The sequence below is a fragment of the Symphalangus syndactylus genome, chromosome 19, assembly GCF_028878055.3.
Source record: "Symphalangus syndactylus isolate Jambi chromosome 19, NHGRI_mSymSyn1-v2.1_pri, whole genome shotgun sequence".
Lineage (NCBI taxonomy): Eukaryota > Metazoa > Chordata > Mammalia > Primates > Hylobatidae > Symphalangus > Symphalangus syndactylus.
The window spans coordinates 88,576,954-88,592,541 of record NC_072434.2 but is presented as its reverse complement, the minus strand read 5'-3'; the positions used below and the strand labels follow the sequence as shown (position 1 = coordinate 88,592,541).

The following is a 15,588-nucleotide window of genomic DNA, read 5'->3' as shown; positions in this document are numbered from 1 at the left end:
GGGCTGCCATAAAAAGACTGAGTGGTCTAAACAACAGTAATAGGAGCTATGACTATTCCTGAACTGTTGTTTGATTTTGTATGGTGACTTCCCTCAAGATGCTGCCTAGTAAGCGCACGCTCTCCCTTCCCATGGCATGAATATCAATTAACATTACTTTAGTCTTGAGAATCTTATGACATTTCTTTCTCGAGATAATTGGGGACATCCTTAGGTTTTGGAGAAATGTGGAGTCCAGAAAGAATTTACAATTACAATATACATTTATTGGTCTTGATCACATTAATAAGAAGGTACTGCCACTTCCCACTCATTTTTTCAGGTTCCCATGGCTCCTTTTGTAGATATCTCTTTCTGTGCACAACCAAACAGGACGTGGGGGACTTGAGTTAGGGATTCCTCAAGAATTTTGGAAGTAGGTTTATGTTCACACACAAGGATTTGGGTTCCTGGTTTGGGTTCATTTTTCCTCCATTCATTCAGCACAGTTGTTGGGAACCTCGTCTCTGGAAGGCAGGGTGCCATGCGCTGCAGGTGAGGAAAAAAAAAAGCCAGTTTTACGTAATGAACTTCTCCTCCATGCCTCTACCTTAACCCAGTTCTGTGGCCACGCTTGGGAACTAGCATTCAGGGTCCTACCCATCTTCCCTGGACTCAGCACAGGCTCCCTTCTTCAAAACTTCTCCAACTGCCTGAAAGCCAATGATTCTATAATCGGTATCTTTAGTCCTAAACTCCTTTCCAAACCCATGACTCAAACGCTCAAGTCTTGGGGAGAAATTCACAGGATGTTGGCTGCGCTTCCATCTCAGGTGTCTTTTGTGTATCTTCTTTGTGAACGTCAAACCAGTTTGGTTTCACCAGAATTTTTTCAGGGCTGTGAAGATCGAGGTTTGGTGTGTTTGTTTATTGGTTTCCTCGTTGGCAGTTTTTCCTGAGTGTGCTTTGGACACTTCTTTAGTGATTTGCCCAAGCAGACCTCTTCCTCTAGAACGTTCTGCTCCTCTTGCTTCCCTGCCCTCCTCTGTTTAATAATGTGGCCCATCCCAGAAAGTTTTGTTCACATGTTTCTCTGAGAGATGTCTTTTTAGCACAGCCCTGCTTGCACCAGAATAATCCTCCCTTGCTTAGCTCTTTGGAGTGTGCATTGCCTGAATCCCTGAGGGTTCTGGGCTCCCAGTGTCTGTGTCAGGGTTACCTGTGCTTGCCCAGTCTCCTCTACAGCTGGCAAGTTCCAGAAGCACTGGGAACATCCTGGATGTTCCATCTCACAGAGCCTCCAGCAAACTTTTCATTAGCTGGGTGACCTTTGGCAAATGACTTACCCTCCCTTTATCTGTGAAAAGGGGATCTTATAACCCAACTCACAGAATAATTCATCCAACAGTCTGGCTCAGTGCCCCACACATACTCAGCATTTGACGCATTTTTACTTTCCTTCATTCTCTGTGCTGCTTAGATGTTCAGTAACTATTTCCTGAATGAATGCATTAATTAATAAATATATACCTGGGATGATTTTCCATTCCAAAGTGCTCACAGCCCTGTTAATGTTTCTCTTCATTGAAGCTGATGACATGATTACGTAAAAGACAATGGTAACTACGAACTATTTCTCCTTCCTGGTATTGTTTAGGACTTGAGGTAGGAAAAAAGAGTAACTCAACCTGTGTAAACACTAGCTATAATTCTTTGAAACCTTTGCAAGCCTGGTAGAAGAAAAAGCCTATCTGTTGTTGTTTTAATTTGCATTTCTCTGATTACCAGTGATTTGAAGCACTTAAGGAAAAACAATAGAAATATGCTTTTTAAACTACTTGAAGGCTACTCACGGTTCAAAAGCCCCATCCCAGCCTACTGAGCGCAGAATTTAGAATGGGTAGATATGCACGCTTGTGCCATCAAATTCCCCAGACTGCCCAGGTTGTGAGGTCACACAGAATGCTGTAGATGAATTGTGTGGCCAAAGAAGAATGGTGTTTCAGCCAGGGCAGCGCCCTGGGAAGCCCCAGAAGTGCCAACATGATCCTTGGACCAGCCTACGTGATGCTTTACCCTCTTTCAGTAGCCATAAAGCTCCACAGACATTTCCTCCTTAGAAATCTTTCCTAAGCTCCTACCTATGGCCGAGTTCCCGGAGCCATCTCACCTTTCTGGTAGGATCCTTGAGCATGCCTCTCCTGGCCAGAGTCAGAACTGAACTCCTCAAGACCCGGGGAACGAGTGGCCTACCTCCTTCCACGCAAGACCCATGGCCCTAGGTGCCCACATCTGAGTTCAGGACAGACTTTTTCCCAAGGTGGGCTACAGTGAGAGCAAATATGCTCTCCCACGGGGGCTGGCCTGCTCCCTGCAGAGCCCAACCTGAGCCTCGGCCTCCCTTGGAACAGCCTTCAGGACACAATGAACTGGGCTATGCAGTCTTGGAGAACGCTGCTTGTGGGGCTTTTGTAGAATGGTCAGAAAGGGCTCTGGCAACCCTTGTCTGGTCTTTTCTAGGGATTCTTGCCTGCCTAAAGGGATGATGGGCTTCCTCCATCCCCCCAGTCTCTGCTCTCCCCCTCCTGTGAGCTAGCACTTGAAAAATATATATGCAAAAAATATATACCAACCAAGAGCTGAACATAATTTTCAGAGACCATATAATCTAAACCCATTTGTAGAAAAGTAAGAATGGAATGTGCCCATCCTGAACAACCTTTTATGTGATTATGCACCACAATTTGATCAAGTGAGCTCAAAGCTTCCCATTCTGGAATCGGATCTTTGCTATACCTTTGCTCAACAAAAAGGCCCACTGAAGTATATATTTCTAATATAACAGAGTAGAGATGAATTCCGAAAATCTATATCTTTAGATAAACTCGTTCACAATAAAAGATGCTGGCTTTTTCTTGGCTTCTAACCATCAAAATTACACACATGTCAATAGGTAGGTAGGTGGGTAGGTAGATATTGAAAGATAAATACATGGATAGACAGATAAACATAAATACAGAAAGATAGCAATAGATAGATGATTGATAGAGCAATAGAGATAGAGAGAGAGATAGATAAGATGACTGACAGATATAGAAATAGACAGATGGACAGACAGACAGATGGATAGATAGATAAAGATGATAGATAGATAGATAGATAGATAGATAGACAGACAGACAGACAGACAGACAGATAGATGTGCTGGTTTCAGCCAGGTTCCTTGAGTCCACATACAAACATGCACCACAGTATTCATTGTTGTTTCTAGTAATGATTCAGTCAGGCAGGAACAAACCAAGGTGGGCATCAGAAATGGGTTCAGGATGCCTCTGAGGAGGATTATCACCTGCTGAGCGGGGACTATACCACTCATACTTGAATAACGGAGACAGAGGAATCTTCAGCCAAAGGTGAAAGCTTCGAAGATTGCTATCAGCCTAGACCTTGACCCATCTTACTAGATAGCAAAGCAATCAATAATTATTTACCTAGTGTCTGTGAAGAAGCAGACACTGACTGTGTTTCTGAGAGAAATACAAAAAAGGGGAAGAAACAATAGGAACCAATCTTTATCTCATGTAGAAAGAGCACTGCTAGAATGTAGTCGATATCATGTAGGGCGGTAAAGTGTAGCCAACACCTTCAAACATCTTTATGAGAGAAGCACTGTGACCTCAGATGACTAATTGGCTGGAGTGGTTTAACGTAGTAATGAATGACCTGGTTGCAATTCTGGTTGTGACACTTACTAGCTGAGTGATCTTGGGCACATTCACACCTCTGGGTCTCAATTTACACCTCAGTGAAATGGGGATAATAGTTGCTACATTAGCTATTGCATAGGGCTTTGGTGAGGAGCAAATGATGTAATTAATAAGAAGTGCTTAGAATGGTGCTTGGCACATAGAGAAAGCCCCTCAACAGCTTCAGAACTTAAATGGAGAGGCCTGGCTACAGGTGGCTGCAGGTGCCAGAAGAGGGGGAAGGTGCTCTGATGAGGAGGCCAGGCAGCTTTCAGGGAAGCTCCATCTTGCAGTTTTTGATCTTTTGTTACGAAAATGTTTCATCACGCAACACTATAGAGAGAAAAGTTTAATGGACACAACTCATTTCTTGGCTATATCCACTGTTAACATTTTACCATATTTACTTTATCTATTAAAAAATTTTACTAACATATTTTAAAGTGAATTACAAATATCACTACATTTCATCCGTAAATGCTTCACTGTGCGTCTCCAAAACATAAGGACATTTCCTTTCAGAACCATAGCATCATCATCTTATCTAACAAATCAACAATTCCCTAATCTAATACACAGTATCTTGGAGTTTTTTGTTTTGCTCTGTTTTGTTTTGTTTTTGTGGTAGTGTCTTGCTCTGTTGCCCAGGCTGGAGTGCGGTGGCATGGACATGGCTCAACTTCTCAACTTCCTAGATTCAACCAATCCTCCTTCCTCAGCCTCCTGAGTAGCTGGGACCACAGGAGCATGCCATAATACCTGGCGAATTTTTTAAAAAATCTTTTTTGTAGAGTTAGTGTTTCACCATGTTGCCCAGGCTGGCAACTTGAAATATTTTTGATTTCAAAAAAGACTATGCTGGAATGGAGACCATTTTGTAGACAAGATGTAAGTCACCATATGTGGGAAAGAATGCTCTGGGTACTAGGATAAAGAAAGCAGTGTATCAATTGGCCACTGTTCCCTTGTGGAAGTTTACCCTCTGCATACTCGTGGAGAAACATAGCCTGGCCTGAGATCCTTAGTGTGAATGAGCTCATTACAATTTGCTTCTTTTGAAAGGAGGAAAACATGTTTTTGAAGGCTGCTTGACAGACAAGGAGGATAATAATAAATGACATGCAAATTTCTTAATTTCACTTTGGCTGGCTATGTGATTGCTGCTTCTGAAATACAGGATGGTGATGGAGCTTCTTTTTCAATGAGATTTCTTGAGCTCTGAGTATATGTTGGGCTGTCCAGCCTAACTTGCCTGATAGCGAGGTGGGGATCATTCTGACCTGAGAGGGGTGCAGTAAGGACACATCTGATGAAAATTGGCCCTAAATAAAAAGTAGAGAGTTGAATTTTGAGGCTGTTTCTTGGGTGGATAGGCTGTAAAGGGTTGACTGAAAAGCTGCTTAAAGTTCTTTTTATAGCTCTGTTGCTCACACATGAGAAAGCAATTTCATTGATTGGCTTTTTGCACTTAACTTTTGTCTTCTGGTTGTTTTTCTATTTCTCCCTTTGACTCTACATGTTGATGGTAGGATCTACCCGCCTTGGTCCCAGCATGGGTGCTCCGGGATGCCCAGTTCAAACAACCCTTACCTCTTCTCCCAAGAACAGGTGTGAGAGCCCCTCCTCATCCCTCTATGGGAGACCCATCGGTGCCCTTTGGTCTCCATGTTGGATGGTGAGAACCCCACAGTATAGGGTAGTGGTCAAGGACATGGGTTCTGGAACAAGACTACCTGGACTCAAAACCTGCCTTCACCACTGTTGCTGGTTCCCTTTTCTCAAGGGCAGGGAAGAGCCAGCCCTTGAAATATGCCATTCTCTTATATTTACCTCGTTGAGAAAATATTTTCATTTGTTCTGGAAAAGACTGTCCTTCCCCAAGAATGAGTGAACCACTTTCTTATGTAATGAAGAAAAGTAGCAACTAGAAATTGGGGGTGAATGTGGATACAAGATGAACATTTGTATCCTGCTAGCTGTTCTTAACTGCCTGGTTTACTTCGTTTTGGTAGAAGGAATTCACTTTCATCTCCCCTTCTTTTAATAGATATTTATTTTCTCTTGCCTGTGGATTTTGTGTACTTAGAATAAAAAAATCACAATATCCCAGTTTCACGATAGAAAATGACTGGTTATGCAGAGGAGCATTTTTATGAGATCTGAAGGTCATAACCAAGCATAAGCCAAATACAATTTGATTGTGTACAGCTATTATTTTTAAACAGTAGCCCAGCACTTATAAATCCCTGTAGTGAGATTTGTAAGTCATACTGTGCAATCTTCCATAAATTTAAAATAAAATCACCAGCTTTAAGCAAATCATGAGCTTTGAATAATCTGTAAGCAGTGCTTGTAGATGCCAGTCCTGACTTTGAAATATGTGAATATTGAGCCTTACCCCCAGCCCATTGACATTGTTCAAAAGTCTCCTGAGCCACGAGTCCTGAACAGAAAACTTCCCAAATAGGAGCATGGCGAACAATGCCGGGCATAAATCTAGAGAGGTCTTTAAGCTGGAGAATAGAATTTTTTACAAGATTGAGAGCTGGGAAGAAGTGCTTGCTGAGAAGTGTAGTCAATTGTTTAAATCATTGGAAACAGGGAATTTAAGCAGCCTTGTGTAACATTCGGCATGAGAGGAAAGAAGCGTAAATGACAGAGTCAAGGAATCTCTTCCGTTACTTAGCTGTAAATGAAAGCTATGTATTTTATCAGGAACCATATGAATGAGCCACCTTACTGGTAATGCATGCTAATGATTTCATGAAGTACCATTAGGTTGGAATAAGAGGATACAGCTGTAATCTTACTCTTTTCCTCATTCAAGGCCATAGGCATCACAGACCTTGGGACCTGGTGGCCCTTGTTCAGATGCCACGTTACTGTAGCCACTGGTTGGCTGCAAACCCAGTGGAAAACCATTTGCATTGTTTGGAAGGATGGATCCTGACTTTTTTTTTTCTTCTTTTTTTTTTTGAGACTCATTCAAGCCTTCCATCTCAGCATCCTGAGTAGTGAGGATTATACCACCATGCCCAGCTATTTACTTATTTATTTATTTTTGAGACAGAGTTTTGCTCCTGTTGCCCAGGCTGGAGTGCAATGGCTTGATCTTGGCTCACCCTGCAACGTCCACCTCCCAGGTTCAAGCGATTCTCCTGCCTCAGCCTCCCAAGTAGCTGGGATTACAGGCATGTGCCACCATGCCCGGCTAATTTTGTATTTTTAGTAGAGACGGGGTTTCTCCATGTTGGTCAGGCTGGTCTTGAACTCCCGACCTCAGGTGATCCGCCTGCCTCGGCCTCCTAAAGTGCTGGGATTACAGGCATGAGCCACTGCACCCAGCCAGATCCTGACTTTTATACAGGTACCAAGATTCCTTACCGGGTCCCAGCCACTGTGACAGATACTGCTAATTGTTCACCCAACATCTCTGTCTCCCTCAGGCATCCTTACTTAGAAAGCCCAATTTTATATGGGGTAGCAACACAGTTCACAGGGCTGCTTTTCTCAGCCTTTGTGCAGCTGATGGAATCCATTTAACACAGTTCCAGTCTTGAGATATGGGAAGAGGTCCTTGGAGAACATGTACTTTTTAAGTCAAAAGACTAAACTTTACCAAGGGGAAGCTCTCTTTTCACCCTTTGCTCTTCCTCCTAGAATGCAGATGTCAAAATATACAGATGATATTCAGTAAGTGACATGGAAAGCCTGACGATGTTAAGAATAAGTGAGGAGTGGAAAGATGAAAAGAACCTGGGTCCCCGAGAACATCTCACTGAGCAGCCAGACCTGCCCTGACGACAACCCCCACACTTCTTGCCTGTGCGAGAAAGAAAGCCTTAGCTCTTTCCGTTTCTATAGCAGTGTTTTCTGTTACGTGTAGCCAAATGCATTCTTAACTGATGCTAATCCAAAGAGAGGTTCTTCCAGAAAACCTGAACCAAAGTCGCGTAGTGATTTATTAACTTCCAGAAAATAGCACATTTTTAGCCTCAAAAAAAATCCAGTTTAAAGAAAACTTTTTTCTGCATTTCTTTTTTTTTTCTTTTCAAACCAGGTGATTTCAGATATCAATAACATTTCCAGTGTGTGAGGGGAGCAACAGTTCTGTGCTTTTGACAATGTATTACTTCCATCCTTCTATTATCACCATCTTAATGAAAAAAGCAAGTTGACTGTGATATTTCCGCTTAGTGTTCCTGCTCTCTGTCTTGCTGCCAAAGCCCTTTGGCATTGATGGCTGAACAACCCAGCACTCCACAAAAGGTCCTGTTACTTTAGTTTATATAGCACAACCTTGACCACATGCCAGATAGAGGGAAAGCATAAGGAACAGTATCAGATGCCCTCGTGTACATTTTATTTATTTTAAAATGTCTTCATTTAATTAAAAAATAAAAATTGGCCATGTGTGTTTTAGTAGTCTTCCCAGAAATAAAACCTACTTTAAAGGGAGTTTGCTTGTCCTGAGACGCCCAGAAACATCTTTAGCCACACTCCAGTGGAAAGGTGATTTGTGTCAAAGTCCAAGTGAACCTGCCCGAGTCATTCTCCAGTATAAATGAGCCAGGGCCAGTCTTTGTTTCAACCTCAGTAATTAAATCATGTGGTCAGATACAAAGTGAGAACTAGAAACTAGACCAGAATATTTGTATGGGCACCCAATAGACTTTTTCATCTGTATTAACTGTGAGATAATCCCAAATTGGGACACATATCGCCTGAAAATAGAGTGCATGTGACTATTCCTGAAGTCACAGGCCATTAAGTCTGGGCCATGCATTGACCATAGCTTGGCGAGGGCTTAGGTCATGCACCACCTTGCATGTTGTGTCTTGGCCACTGTCAGTGATATCAGCTGTTAGTCTCAAGATGGCTAATCCGGGTCATTAAGGTTTAAAGACTAGTTTCACCTGACTGGTCAAGCAAGCTTTGTCAGGTCCTGAAAATCCAGAAAATAGAACAAAAGTCAACAAGCATAAATCCCTAGTCCAAGGGGCCAGAGGCATGTTTGAGATAGTTAGAGGACCTTATCAAGGATTGAAGCAGAATTATTAATGCAACAGATTTTTCTAGAGCTTGCAAGTTTTCCTGAGCACCCCTACTTAAAGAATTCTAATACCCCTTTTGAAGAAAGCCCATTTCAAGCTTACCTGACTAGCACTTCCAGACTTAAAGAGCTCTGCATCCCTTGCCAGCGAGCCTTCTACAACTGCAGGAGACTAGCAGAGAATCCGAAAGTCTTAGAACCCTGATTTGGACAGACTGTCATCTCCTTGCTGCTCGGAGTGGCCCCAATCCTATAAGTCCTGACAGTCTACACTGGAGACATGGAGAGAGCCACAGGATAAATCTGGAGTATTTTCCTGGAGCATTAATTCTGCTTGATGGTAAATAACCAAGAACACTTTTAGGCTTAAACAGTATATTGTGGAGTATAACACAACATTTACATGACGTTTAAGAATGAACACAAGCTTTCTGTTGGGTTGTGTTAGGCACTCAGATTGAGTCTTGTCTGTGCCAGCAGGCGCTCCAGTGGGCAAGGTTTGAAAGGGTAAGTGGGTGATGGTGCTTATCTTTCTCTGCCTAGCACTTTCCTGAACAATGCAGGAGAGAACAAGGACAAAAGAAAAAAAACCACTCAAGGTCTCATCCTCTGAAGAAAACCACATGTGACATCTTGGGGAACATCTTTCAGGATGCCTCCCAATGCATACATACAAGGCCGGTGTGTGGATTCCCTTTTACATAAAGAAGATCATACTTGTGTGCTTTATAACACACAGGAATTCTAAAATTTGCAGATCAGCTTGATTTAAGTTGACTCAAATAAATTAAGAGTTTCAAATACCTACTCATAGCAAACAAGGTCACACACCAAGCTGAATGGACAAAGCCTTTTACATCTAAGAGGAAATAAATACTCGCTTTCTCTCTCTCTCTTCTTTGAGATCGGGTCTTGGGTCTTGCTCTGTCATCCAGGCTGGAGTACAGCACAGTGGTGTGATCATACCATAACTCACTGTACTCTCGAAGTCCTGGGTTCAGGTGATCCTCACACCTCAGCCTCCTGAGTAGCTGGGACTACAGGCCTAGTCCTGGCTACTGTGGCATCACCACACTTGGCTTTTTCTTTTCTTTTTATTTTTTAGAAACAGGATCTTGTTGTGTTGCCCAGGCTGGTCTCAAAACTCGTGGCCTCTAGCGATCCTCCCTTCTTGGCCTCCCAAAGTACTGGGATTGCAGGCATGAGCCACCGCACCCAGCCTCTTTCTTTTATTTTTAAAAACAAGAAATAGGACTTATGGGTGCTCAATAAGTGATGGTTGGATGCATTCCAAGGCTGGAAGGTAAGAGGCCATCATCCTCTAGGTCAGAAGGAACCTGTCAAAAGGAAAAGGCTTTCGAGTCTTTTTGGTTGTGAGGCCTGGACCCACCAGAGCATCTCTTTCCAGCATTTTGGTGGTTTCACCATTGCTGACGGTCTCCCATGAGCATTCAGGGCTGGGATGAGACCTTGGATGAAGAACCTAGAGAGCTGAGCCCATCCTGTGAGCCCAGATGAGGGGAGCAGGGCAGGGAGGCAGGAGAGGCATCCATGGAGGTCCTGGGCACAGCTGCTGCCCAAATGGCCAGGGTGTCTATGCCAGGAAACCCAGCCTCAGACGCACCTGCCCAGCCTGAGGGTGTGGGCTTCTTTGAGCAAAAGCTTTGTTCTGAGAGTGACTGTGCAAAGTAGTTCTATAAACAGTGGCAGAACTTCAGATGGGGATTAAAGCCCCAAACCTCTCTCCTCTGTGTGTATTGCTAGAGGGGACAAGTCTGGGCCTGCCCTCTGCCTGGATTTCCAGTGCCTACTAGAGCTTGCTCTCTCTCTTTCTTTCTTTCTCTCTCTCTCTCTCACACACACACACACACACACGCACACACACACACACTGCTTATACTACCCTGAGTATAGTCTGAGTGCCTAGAAATTAGGAAGCACACAGCAGATTAAGACACTGGCCTTTGAATCGACTGGGATAGGGTCGCAGCTCTTACATCTCTAAGCTGTAAGACCTTGGTCACCTTACTCAGCTCATCTGCAAAATGCAGAAACCAGCTCCCCAGGCAGTGAGGATTAGATTACACTCATGTTTGGCATGTGCCTTGCAGAGTGCCTGGATCAGAATGAGTGCTCCATAGATGGGAGCTGCTAGAAAAATCGACTTAAGGGCTCACCTCATCAAGCTCCAGACTTCTTGAGCTGAGAACATAGTTGCTGTTAGGTGTCCAAACATTCTTTTTCTTTTTTTTTTTTTTTTTGAGACGGTCTCACTCTGTCGCCCAGGCTGGACTGCAGTGGCATGATCTCAGGTCACTGCAACCTCTGCTTCCCGGGTTCAAGTGATTCTCCCACCTCAGCCTCCTGAGTAGCTGAGACTACAGACACCTGTCACCACACTCAGCTAACTTTTGTATCTTTAGTAGAGACAGGGTTTCACCACGTTAGCCAGGCTGGTCTCAAACTCCCGACCTCAAGTGATCCACCTACCTTGGTCTCCCAAAATGCTGGGATTATAGGTGTGAGCCACCATGCCCAGCTAAATATACTTTCTTTACTAATGGAAGAAGGTCTTACTCCTAGTTGGCCCACGTTGAGTGGAGATACACACGTTCACACAGCTGCAGGCACACTGCTTGAAGAGTTGCTAGATCTGCATACTATCCGTGGCAACAGTGAATACGTAACAATGAATAACCCTTGACACCTTGGCCCCTGCTGCTCTTGCTTCCCAAAGCCTTCCTTCTGGGGTCTGACCACTCCCACACGTACACGGCTACCCTCTCCCTTTTCGGTTCTTTATGTGGGTCTTGGCTCCAACTAGTCTCTGAATTCAAGCAACTAGGATCTATGCTTATATATCCCTGTTGGACTCTGGCCCTGCACATTGGTTAGGGGCAGTATAGCTTACTGGCTAAGAACACAGGATTTATATTCAGACAGCAGTAGGTTTAAATTCCAGCTCTGCTATGAACCACAGATAAAACTGGGTGCAAATTTTTTCAGGCTTTGCGCATCTCAATGTCCTGAACACTAAAATGGGGGTAATAACAGTATTCAAAGGTTCTTTTTTTCTTTTATCTTCCATGCCCCAATAGTTGGACAAAAAGGGTTCTTATAGCAATTTAAATTAGTAATATTTATAAAGCATGTGATGGATACCAAATAAATATTAGCTATTGTTAATTTTATTAATAGTTTTATTAATAGATTTTTAAAACTAATTTAGTGCTAAAAATAAAACGTGACATGATGGATGACTCTGGACTTACAGAAAGAAGAAGCCAAGGGTATACCTCAGGCTCATTCTTATTTTTTATTATTTATTTATTTGAGACAGAGTCTTGCTCTGTTGCGAGGCTGGAGTGCAGTGGCGCGATCTTGGCTCACTGCAACCTCTGACTCCCAGATTCAAGCGATTCTCCTGCCTCAGCCTCTCCAGTAGCTGGGACTACAGGCACCCGCCACCAAGCCCAGGTAATTTTTGTATTTTTAGTAGAGACGGGGTTTCACCATGTTGGCCAGGATTGCCTTGATCTCTTGACCTCGTGATCTGCCTGCCTCGGCCTCCCAGAGTGCTGGGATTACAGGCGTGAGCCACCGCACCCGGCCAGCTCATTCTTATCTTTAAGGTGGGTTCAGAGAAAGGAGAGGGAAATGGCCTTCACTCTGGCAAAGAAGGAAGGAAAATCCCCGGTGACTCATTGGGACTTACTGCTTTGCTCAAGGCTCGTATTGTCATCTTGTGGCAAGTTCTGCTTTCCAAGACCATTGCCTGAATACTGTTTATGATACTTTTTGAGGAAAGACATTCATTCATACAAGGTAAATAGAATTACTGTTATGCAAAGTAGGAAACCCACAGCAGTGTTTGGAGTCCTTTTGGACAGTCTCTTTCTTTTAAAAATTATGTCTCTTAATTCTTATTTATTTGGTATCTTTTCTTCTTTTCTCCACTGTTTCTAGAAAAAACAAAATGCATGGCCAGTGCATGGTGGCTCACCCCTGAAACCCCAGCACACTGGGAAGCCAGGGAGGGCAGATGGATTGAGCCCAGGAATTTGAGAGCCTGAGCAACATGGTGAAACCCCATCTCTACAAAAAATACTATAAATTAGCTGGGCGTAGTGGCGCACGCTTGTAGTCCTGGTTACCGGGGAGGCTGAGGTGGGAGGATCACCTGAGATCAGAGGTTGAGGCTGCAGTGAGCTGTGGTTATGCTACTGCATGGCAGCCTGGGCCACAGAGTGAGACCCTGTCTTCAAAAAAAAAAAATAAAATGCAGCCTCCACTATGTTAGATCATGTAACTACTTAAAACTCTTCTAGTGTTTTCCATCCCGCTCAGGACGTAATGCCAAGTCCTTACAACAGCCCACAGAGCCTGCAGGGCTGGGCCTCTCCACCCTCGGGTGGCCTGCTTCCTACCCACTCTGCTCCGTTGCTGCACTTCAGCCACACTGACTTGCTGGTAGTTCCTGGAATGCATTCAGCAAACATTCCCACAGTGCCTTTGCACATACTGCTCCCCTGCCTGAAATGTTCTTACCTCCGGTGTCTTCATCCTCACTCCCTCACGTTTCTCAGGTCTCCGTTCAGAGGTCATCTTATCCAAGGGGACCTTCCTGACAACCCTGTCTAGCACCAGCCACCCTGTCACTCTGTCTCCTTACCCCATTTGGCCTTCCTGCATTGCACTTATTACCTCCTAAAGTGTGTGTGTGTGTGTGTGTGTTTAATTGTCCAACTTCTCCTGCTAAGATGTAAGCTCCTTGAGGACAGACATTGTCCTTAGCTCGCCGCTTTGAACCCAGCTCCCAGCACCGTCCTGACGGTCAGTGGGCGCCCAGTAAATACTGAATGAATGGATGTTGAGTGAATGATGACAACCTGACTCTCCAGACTGTGCATGTGAGTGCAGAGGAGGGACTACTTTCCAAATGCACTTCACTGTGAGAGGCCTCAGATGCTCCGTAATCGGTGCTGACTCACTCCACGGATGAGAAGACCCCAGGTGGGTAGTCAGCTTCCTTCACCATGACGTTGGCCTCCGTGACTGTTTTAAGTGCTAAGCCTGAAACAAAGCATAGGCCCCAGATGAGGTGATGAGTTCCCAAAAGAAGGTCTTGCATATCCCACCGGTTCAATACATGTTTGAACAAAAGTACTAAAGGAAAAGGGGGAGGACGTGGCTATGGAAAAACAGACCTTATATGGTATATGCTGGTTTAGTTTTCTTTGCAAGAGAGTTGGGACAGAGGATTTCACAGAGTCAAAGGAAATACTTTTGATGACCTCCTACCTTACTTTCCTTCTCCTTGGTATTTTGTGTGATATTAGGAAATCAGAGAGGGCTTTATTCTCTATTAATCAGAGTATATCTTGGAAGATCAAGAAGATGTTCAATGCCCTTCTCACTATTCAATCACAAACTTCCACCAAGATAAAAAGATGAAAGTTACTTCTTACAGAGATGGATTTTTAACAGTGCTTTTTTAAAAAAAGTAAGTGCTCTTTGTAAGGAAAGGAACAGTCAAGTAATGCAGAAGAGAACAAGGAAGAAAGAAAAATGATCATTCAAGATCTTATCCCATGAAGAAGCTGCAGTAACATTTTTGCGAACATCTTCCAGGATACCTCTCAATATATACGCAACGTAGATGTGTGGATTCCCTTTCACCTACATGGGATAATATCATACAATTTATATAAACTGATTTCTTTGCTTGATACTATATTATGGGGGCATCTTTCTATGTGTGAATCTTTATTTTTTCTTTTTTTCTCTTTAATAGCTTTTTTTTTTTTTTTTTTAATAGAAGGTTTGCCGTGTTGGCCAGGCTGGTCTCGAACTCTTGACCTCAGGTGACCCACTGGCCTTGGCCTCCCAAAGTGCTGGGATTACAGGCGTGAGTCACTGTGCCCAGCCCATTTTTAATAGCCTTTAATGGAACAGTAGCATGGCATTGTGACTAGTCAGTTTTCTATTGATAGATATTTAGGTTGTTTCCAACTTCTTGCTATTAGATAAGGTTGGATGAGCAACTCAATGGGTGTGGCTTAGGAAGCTCTTGTCTCAGCTGAATCTTCAGTCATCTCTGGCATTCCCACTCAGGAAATCCCAAACCACTAGTGGCCAATGGTCCCTGTCTCCATGCCTAGCCAGAAAACACGGTCTTCAAGGCCCCAGTTCTTCATGTCATTCAAATTGGTTCTATTCATGTGTGGGGAGGTGGACTTGCTTACTTACTTTTGTCTTCCTAAAAAAATTCAGCAATGCTTTTATATTGTACTTGGCATCAATTATTTGCACCCCTCTAGAATCCATCCCTTCATTTTCTGATGACAGCAATTCCTGAGGAATTACTCTTCTCCTGTTGCATGTAGTCTTGGTGAACCTGGAAGTGGAGGTGGTGGGGCAGCCATTAAAACCCTATGTGGTTCCCTGCAGCAGCCAGCCTCCACTCCATTCCTTCCCTCTCCTGCCTCCTCCCTCACCGCACAGCCTCCAGGTCACAGGTTTGGAACCTACTGGGGTTGGCAACAAAGCAACTCGTAAGACTGAGCAGTATTCAACAGAGACACCAGGAAACCTGGAGAAGTGGTTGTGTGTTATCTCAGGGACCTTAAATATTCCCTTTCCTTTGCTTTGGGGCACAAGAGGAACATAGGCATGAAATAACAAACTTCAATGCTATGTGGTTTTGTTCTTTAAAATGTCTTCTCTTTTTGTCCCATCATTGAACTTGTCAGGGAGGCTTCTCTTGGCTAAACCCCACTGCGCTGGGTCAGAGCATGCCTCACTATTATT

At 43.8% G+C, this 15,588-nt stretch overlaps 1 long non-coding RNA gene across 1 annotated transcript; it reads right to left on the bottom strand.

The window, feature by feature from the left end:
* Window positions 1-244: 244 nt before the first annotated feature.
* Window positions 245-11,262, bottom strand: LOC129458067 (uncharacterized). Its single transcript, XR_008649527.2, has 2 exons — window positions 10,956-11,262; window positions 245-528 (listed from the first exon to the last, which is right to left on the bottom strand). It is a non-coding gene; the product is annotated as an uncharacterized lncRNA (long non-coding RNA).
* Between the last annotated feature and the right edge of the window lie 4,326 nt (window positions 11,263-15,588).